Raw genomic sequence first — 9,160 nt, forward strand, 5'->3', positions numbered from 1 at the left:
GCTGTTGGAAAACCTTAAAGACCAGGTTAGGGACAGATCATTACGGAGAAAATCAATCTATGTGGTCGCTAAGGGTCAACACTGACTTGATGGCACATCATCCATCCATCCGGAGACTCAAATAAACATTCTGCCCTCTGGGCTGCTCAGAGTTTCAAACAGGCTCTGACTGTAAAATAAGCGTGGGCTTCTAAATCATAGCACTTTTCCTATACGTGATGCACTTCTGCTTGACAGTATAAGCTGTTCACCTTTTTGAATCAAGCGTTAAGACTTTCTTAGGAATTGGTGCACCACCTAGTGGCTCTAATGGGGAAAGCTAATTTTCATTTCAATGCCTTTTGGAAAATTAGTGTTTTAACACAGGAAAAGGTGAAAGGAAAGAGGACAACCAGCAGCAAGGTGGATTAACTCAATTGCAGCAGCGATGGGTGCATCACTGGGAGATCTGAAGGACCAGGCTGGGGACAGGTTGCCCTTGGAGAAAATCTATCTACATCGACTTAGTGACACATAATCAATCAGTCAGCTATAAATTGAGTAACACCATAATTTCTCAGGTTAGGCTCAGTTGCCATGGCTTAGAGCAGAAGAAAGGGGAAGTTATATGGGGAAGTTATATTTTAATGGGATCTCAAAGATCATGGGAACTTAGCTAAGCTAAAATCCTAATAAAGTAAAGAAGAAAAATGAGACTAAAACTTGAAGATAAAGTAGTTTTCTGAATCAAGATCATTACTTCCTGGATCATGCAAGATTTCTGGAGCCACATCACAAGCAGTGATAGAGCAAGACAAGTAGTAATATGAACAGTGAGCTGCTGTTCTGGTGAGAAAAGGGCAAATTAAATGAGGATGATGCTAGCCAAACAGAGAGATGGGTACTTCTTACAGTGCCCTCCATCCGAGGAGGAACAATAGGAACCAGAACATTAGTTTTACTCTCTTTTCATCATTGATAGAACTCTTTCTACTGGGGAGATAGTGTCTGTGAGGGACAGCCCCTTCTGAAGCCTTTGTTCCTTGCCGGTTTTGAAGCCGCAGGCCCTCCCTTCTCTATCTACGTTTACACCACGTTCTTTTCCCTGCATATTATGATGAAGCATATTATTATGATGATTTGTAAATTGCAATGTAATTTCAGAATCCAGGAAGCAATTTTGCACATAATAGGCTATTGGCAATTTATAAGCTTAGACTCCAATCCAAAGCACGTTAACATATGAGTAAACTGCATGCCATGGAAAAGGTCTATTAACTGAATTCTGCTTTTGAAAACTGCACACTAACAGGGTTCAGGGAATTTATTTTTTATTTTATTTTTTTTCTATCCCAACTTTATTATTTTTACAAATAACTCAAGGTGAGGAAGATACCTAATACTCCTTCCTCCTCCTATTTTCCCCACAACCACCACCCTGTGAGGTGAGTTGGGCTGAGAGAGGATGACTGGCCCAAGGTCACCCAGCCAGCCTTCAGGCCTAAGGCGGGACTATAACTCTCCTACCATGCCTGATTGGCTCTTGGGCTGAGAGAGAGGGACTGGCCCAAGGCCACCCAGCCGGCTTTCGTGCCTAAGGCGGGACTAGAACTCTCAGACTCCTGGTTTCTAGCCCAGCACCTTAACCACTAGACCACACTGATTTATGGGAAAGTGAACTCTACCAACTGCAAGGTTATTTCCAAGTCAATTTGTTCAGCAGTGAGGCTCTTGCAGGAGGGGGTTTAGCAGACTAAGCACTACATGAGAAGGGCCTGCTGAATCTGGGGCATCTTGTTTCCTTCTGTTTTACCTGGCCTACCTCTTGGTTCTGCTACATCCATCCCCTTTTTTCCTAAATTCCAGGCCGCTGGAAAGTATTGTTTATATTGTCAGACATATCACACACATCTGCACTCAGAGTAAATATGCAACTCACAAACACCCATGTGGACTTGTACGTTCCACATAATTTATCCCAAGCACAATGTTAATACTTTTTAAGAAACAGAATTAATGTGGGCCTTCAAGCTGCCAAAAATATGCGGTTACTATAGAAGCAGTAGATCTCATACGTGCGTAAAAGAACAGAAACACTTAAAGAACAAAACCTTACTTAAAATTCAGTTTAGGTTTATAGTGATTTACACTTGCTCCTTTAATTGGTATGTAGAATGCCACTATCTTTACAGCTATTGGTATTTCAATAGATGTTTAAGTGTTTAAAGTTTAATAAGCTCCCATTCCTAGAACAAAAAAATGGGTGTAATTAAAATTTCAATTACTATAAGGGATTTTTGGTCCATACAATTAATAAAAGCTTAAGGCACTTAAACAGGAGCTAGTTTTAAATGCTAAAAGTGCTTCCCTAATTAGCTTGAATGCTTACAGAGCACATTATTCATTTCTTAAAATGCCACACATTGTTTTCTTTGCAGCTGCCAGAAGATGAATTAGCGTGCAATCAAGATTTAATAATACAATCAGATAATTCCTTGAGGTTCTTTTTTCTTCCCCTCTTAAAAGGTGCTGATATTGTTCTGCCAATTTTAATGGTCCAGGCCTAGTTTGTTCAGCATTTATCATGGTCTTTGGACAATCTGGTGCCTCTCTTCCATCTTCAAAAAGGCACATGAGTCCCATTAAAAATCTGATTAGTGAGTCTAAACGAAAATAAAGTGTTGAATGCATGTGTGTCAAACCATTCAGTAGAACGTTATTACAGTATTCTCTAAAAGCTGCCTTCCCTAATGGGGCACCCTTCAGATACAGAAGATGGCAGCTCCCATCATTCACTAGCCAGTTGGCCATGGTTGAGGGTGATGGGATATGTAATTGGCACATCTGATGGATGTCAAATTGGGAAAGGAAGACCTAAGAGTTTGCCAACTCTTATTTTGCTTAGGATCACACAGTTGAGTGGATACAATGCATGGAAGATGTATCAGGTATGCACTTCTTTTCTTTCTCATCAGCCAATACACAGAACCCCTGGCAATTCTGCAGGATGCTGTGGAGAATGCTTAAAAATTGACAGCAGTGTCCAGTCAAAGTGCTTAAGTTCTCCAAGGGGAGACCAGGTGCCCTGATTTGGTCTACCTGCACACTACCTGACTGATGTTCTACAGAAATGAATATTCTTCCATCTCCCTTGAAAACTGAGGCTCAAGCAATCCAACAATTTTTCTACTTTTATTTAAACCCCAGGGAACCCAACCTATTTTGACTGAAATCACTAAAAATCCCTATTATGTATTGCAAGTGGTTCTGTGACACCTTTTTTGACCAGTGGTGCAGACCTATGACTTCCCCAAAACCTTATGTGCAAATGCCTTGCAAAGTTACTGGAAGATAGTATGAAATATGTAATCTTGTTGATTGCACTACTTTTTAAATTTAAAATAATTCACATTTCATTTTATGTGGTAGCTGTGCTTATATTTTTGTAGTGCAGCCCCTGCCAAGTGTGGTTCTCAGCTTGAAGGATGCTGTCTACAGTTCTGGAGTGAAAAACTCAGTTTACATAGATGAGTACCCTGTGAATATTGGTCTAAAGCCAAAATTAACTACAGCCCAAGAACACTCCAAAATGCACACGTTCTAAAAGAAGGCCAGCAGTAGGGATGTATAGAACATTTAAAGGCCAAACATTTGGACCCCAAAACATCTCTTACCAAATGTGATCCAACTACAAAATAGAGGTTGGAACAGTCCATTTGAAAGTCAAACCACCTCTGCTAAGTTTGGAACACTCCCAAGACTGAAATGTTTTGCATACTTCCAGTGAAAAATAAGGAAACTTTCCAAGAAATTTGCCCACTGTTATTCATCTTCTCCCCAAGGAATCCAGGGTAAATACGTGGAAAAAGCTTACTGAGAAGTGTTTTGATTCAACATCCAAGTGACAGCCATTCTACAAAGTCAGCATTTAGGGTCTTTCCCAGTGCTGCCCCAAGACCATTGTAATTGGCCATGTAAGAACTCAGCTTTGAACCTTCTGCCTGGAAAACACATGCCCAACGCCAAGCTCCTTGGGATTGTAACTTGAAAATGACCATATGAAGAAATACAGTCTGTTTACTCAGCCTCCAAAAGAATATTTTCCTGGCCACACATGCCTACTGCTGCTACTGTAGTCTTTCCCAATCTGCTCTTCCCCAGGAGAGTTAAGACTTCAGTTCTTAGAATATCTGTAGTCACTAGCCATGTTGGGTAGGAACTTTGTTACTGTGCAAACATGTCTGGAGAGCATGGGTTGCGGAAGGCTATAATTACACTTCAGAAAAAAGAGAAAGATTCTCTAATAAGCCATACAGTAGTGTGGTTTTTTAAGTAATACAGTAGTCCTCAATGTACAACCATTCGTTTAGCGACTGCTTGAAGTTACAGCAGCATTGAAAAAAGTGTCTTGCGACTGGTCCTCGCACTTATGACCATCACAGCGTCCCCGCGGTCATATGATCAAACTTCAGACGCTTGGCAACCGGCATGCATTGACGATTGCAGCATCACAGGGTCACGTAATTGCCATTTGTGACCTTCCCAGCCAGCTTCGGACAAGCAAACACAATGGGGGAAGCCGGATCCACTTAATGATGTGATCCACTTAGTGACCATGGCAAAAGGTCATAAAATCAGGTGTGACTCATTTAACAACCACCTCGCTTAGCAACAGAAGTTCCAGTCCCGACTGTGGTCGTAAGTCAAGGACTAAGTGCACAATTGTGATGCCAGCTATCAAGAACTTTCTCCACAGTGAAAATACCCACCCCTTTCAGCAATCCTAACACATCTGCCAGGATGTCAGTTCCACTGAACTCAGGGACTGTAATAGAATAAACATGGACAGAATTTCATAAAAATACAGCAACACCCGCACACTTGTATAGCTAGAGCTGGGGAATAAACAATAACTGATTATGTTTATACAACTTCCTATATGAAAATGAAGCCAACCATGTTATGGCTTTGTATACTACGTGCACACAAAAGGTATATACAAAATTCTCTCCACTTTTTATTCTTTTTTATTTTATTATTACTATTCAGTGAAAAGCTACCTCCGGAATCAACAATGGAAGAAAAAAAAAAAAACCTGAAAGGGGAAGATAAGAGAAAACCAGTATTTCCTTATTCCTAGAGTCTGCTCTACTCAGAAATCAGGCCTTCCATGAGAATTTCTTCCCATCTCTCTACTGGTGACAGCCCATGCTAACTCAATGAAGAAAATTTAAAAATACATTCAAAGCAAAATATACCACAGATAAGACTGGCAACCCGTCTTTTATTTTGTATAATTATTTTTATCTTGCCTAGAAATCCATCCATTTTATTGGGGAGTAGTATAATGAAAAATAGTACCGGTTATGTTTATGTAAGGGTGCATTTAGAAGAGAAAATAACCCCAACGAACAAAATGGAGGCTGCAGCTCTCCCCCTCCTCTTTTGGGTAGGATAGAGGTCAAACGCCGCTCCTCTCTTTGCCCAATCCCATCAGACCCAGACGGACCCTCCCTGCCCCCGGACCAAGCCCCCTGCAATCCCATCTGGACCAAAGAATAGCAGCCTCCTCGCCCTCTCACCGTATACCCCAAGGGCAACCCTTACCAGGGAATTGCAACCTAGAGCCGTGTTTCTCAACCCTGGCGGCTTGAAGGTGTGTGGACTTCAACTCCCAGAATTCCCCAGCCAGCCATGCCAGTCGCAGATGGCAAGGAGGCCCTGCCTGCAGATCTGCCCTGGCCTGCAATTAGGGGATGGGAGAGGCAGGGCATCTGGAAGGCGTCCGAGGACGCGAAAGCTCAGGCCCTTCTGCTTCCCCCCTCGTCCCCAACATTGCCCTTTACTGGGAGCCTGAAGGAAGCCAACGCAAAGGCTCGGCTGACACTGAAGCGCCAAGCAGCGCTTGGTCAAACTGCCGGACGTCAAGATTAACAGCGCCCTCCCCCACCTTTGACCGCTGGGGCTAAAACGCATGCGCTGCGCGGGCGCGACTCTCCCAGCGCGCATGCGCCACGAGCCCCGCCGCCCTCCACGGTTACCATAGTTACTGGGGAAACAGGAACGGATTCCCTTTTCACTCACTTCTTCTTTGGCCTGGTACGTCGCTCTCAACGATTGATAACTTAGCTCCATTTCTAAAGTGCGACTGAAAAAAAAAACCCGAAACGCCTCTGCGTCCCTATTTTTTTTTAGGGCTTGAAAGCTCCATCGCTCCCTCAGCGGCACTTTTCATCGAGAAAGAACGCGGACCAATCAATGACCTCAGAGACCGGTTTAGCCAATACCAGCACGTGAGGGTGGGATTAAAAGCGAGTCGGTGGGCCAATTGAAAGGCCGCCGCCCAATTATAATCCAGTGACCGAGGGGCGGGGATTCCTTGGCAACTGACCAATCAAGACAGAGGTAGTGATATTAAGCCAATGACGGCAGCGCAAAGGGACTGGTGTCGCTGACTCGCCCGTTGCCTCAGCCTGGTTGTACTGCGTTCGGCCAGTGGACCGGAGCTGGTGGCATAAGGGGGGGCGGTCTTGGTTGGATCCTTGTGGGAGCGTGTTTGATTGAGAGCAGCCGTTGGTTGAGTTCACATAATATATGGCTTGCTCGTTTGGCTTTGTGAAGGCTTTTTTTATATATAAGGTTGCATGCTCGGAGTTACCCGGCCAGTATTTCAGGCAGATGATATCTCTGGCATAACATTCACCTGGCATAAAGGCTGGTTACACAGGACATACCCATGGTTAACTGGGCCATGGGTGGTTGTTTACTCGTTTAGTCACTTCCGACTCTTCGTGACTCCATGGACCAGCCCACGCCAGAGCTTCCTGTCGGTCGTCAACACCCCCAGCTCCCCCAGGGACGAGTCCGTCACCTCTAGAATATCATCCATCCATCTTGCCCTTGGTCGGCCCCTCTTCCTTTTGCCCTCCACTCTCCCCAGCATCAGCATCTTCTCCAGGGTGTCCTGTCTTCTCATTGCGTGGCCAAAGTATTTCAGTTTGGCCTTTAATATCATTCCCTCAAGTGAGCAGTCTGGCTTTATTTCCTGGAGGATGGACTGGTTTGATCTTCTTGCAGTCCAAGGCACTCTCAGAATTTTCCTCCAACACCACAGTTCCAAAGCATCGATCTTCCTTCGCTCAGCCTTAACAGGGCCATGGGTTACCCAAATAATTTTCTGGGGGGTGCGAGACACACTGAGCCATACATTAACCTCATGGGCTGAGTTTGCACAAGATGGTAGTTTAACTGTAGCATTGTGCGTGAAACATCTATAATGTGGATAATGAGTAGCTGCCATAAGGGCACTGATTGCAACCACAGCACTTGAATAGCCCAGGGCAGCAGCGCAGAGGCAAGTGTCAATTGGTTCGCTGATGCAAAATTGTGCCCAGAACTCTTTGTGAATGGCCATTGGCACTATAACCACTCTCGTCTGTATCCTTGGTGTGTCATTTAGGCCAGCTGAAGAAAAGTGTGTGCTGCTGGTTTGCCACTGAAGTATAGAACCCCATGTCTCTAATGAAGTTGAGCCCCTTGCCAGAATAGATGTCTAGAATAATTTCGAAACAGCATCAGCAGGTGGCAGCATCTGGCGGACCATGCCTGGGCTGGAGAGCTCAGGAGTAGTGCCTTCTCAGGAACTGAATGGGGGACCCCAGTGAATGCCAGGCTGCGAGAGCTGGACCATAAGGAAGGCTGAGAGAAGGAAGGTCGATGCTTTTGAACTGTGGTGTTGGAGGAAAATTCTGAGAGTGCCTTGGACTGCCAGAAGATCAAACCAGTCCATCCTCCAGGAAATAAAGCCAGACTGCTCACTTGAGGGAATGATATTAAAGGCAAAACTGAAATACTTTAGCCACATAATGAGAAGACAGAACACCCTGGAGAAGATGCTGATGCTAGGGAGAGTGGAAGGCAAAAGGAAGAGGGGCCGACCAAGGGAAGGTGGATGGATGATATTCTAGAGGTGACGGACTCGTCCCTGGGGGAGCTGGGGGTGTTGACGACCGACAGGAAGCTCTGGCGTGGGCTGGTCCATGAAGTCACGAAGAGTTGGAAGCGACTAAACGAATAAACAACAACAACAGGCTAGGTTAAGAAGCTGGAAAAAATCCTGGAGGAATGCAGGCTTTCCCCCCCTTTTTTTTGGCTGCAAAGAAATCAAAATGGGCAGGTCTACGAAGTCACTAGGTGCTGAGCCACCCTGGCCAGAAACATCCACACTATGAGCTACCAGTAATGCAGACAGGCTTTGTATTACTGCAGCAAAAATGGAATGATGCCATGGAAACAGCTTTAGTTAACAACAGACCAGTTCCCGAATGTGAAAAATGAGTTGGTCAAGAAAACCTCACCCAGTTTTACTGTGTTCACATAACATGCTTAGCCGTTATTTAACCACAATTTTTCCGTAAATTAGCTTGACTCAATCACACAACATACAAATCATAAACTACTGTTGTCCAGCCATAATGGCTAGATTCATCCAGCCTCAAACAAGCAAAGCACATTTGGATTGACTTATGTTGTTTGAATCCAATCTATCTATAAAATTGATCTATAAAATATTCCTAAAGGAGCAATCAGGACTTTTACTTGTTTTGGCCCATATGGAGGCTATATTCATACGATATACAGTACTGAGAGGCAATGAGATTGTTCACACTGCCACCTTTAACTCCCCCACTGTCAGGGCAGCCACGCTCAGAATAAGACTCAGACTCACTTAGAAGGTCTAAGGATTTCTGGTTTTATTTGAACGGTGTGTGTGCAAAGAGAAAGATGGGAATCCTTATGTGGTGACAGGGTGCCCTGTTTCTACTCTGTTGGCGGACGTTGTGCTTCCCCCCCCCCTCGGGCCAGGCCCGGATGGGTGCTTGGGACCGCGATGCGTCAGCTGATGGGCGATCCCTTTGTCTCCCTGTCTTTGTCCCGACCGGGTGCGCCCCTGAAGGTGTTTCCCCGACCTTCTGATAGGCGTTAACTACTGTCTGATGGGCGCTCCCATTATGTTGGATATTCCTCTGTGGACATGCGTGCCTGAGGGAGGTGTGAATGCATCCCCTGGGGGAACGGGAAGGCGTTCCCCTTGCCTCTTGATGGGCGCTAAGTTTGGTCTGAAGGGCTTATCTATTGTGCTGGGGGTTCCCTTCTGGATATGGGTGCTTGAGTGATTGAG

The sequence above is a fragment of the Candoia aspera genome, chromosome 2, assembly GCF_035149785.1.
Source record: "Candoia aspera isolate rCanAsp1 chromosome 2, rCanAsp1.hap2, whole genome shotgun sequence".
In the NCBI taxonomy this organism is placed as follows: domain Eukaryota; kingdom Metazoa; phylum Chordata; class Lepidosauria; order Squamata; family Boidae; genus Candoia; species Candoia aspera.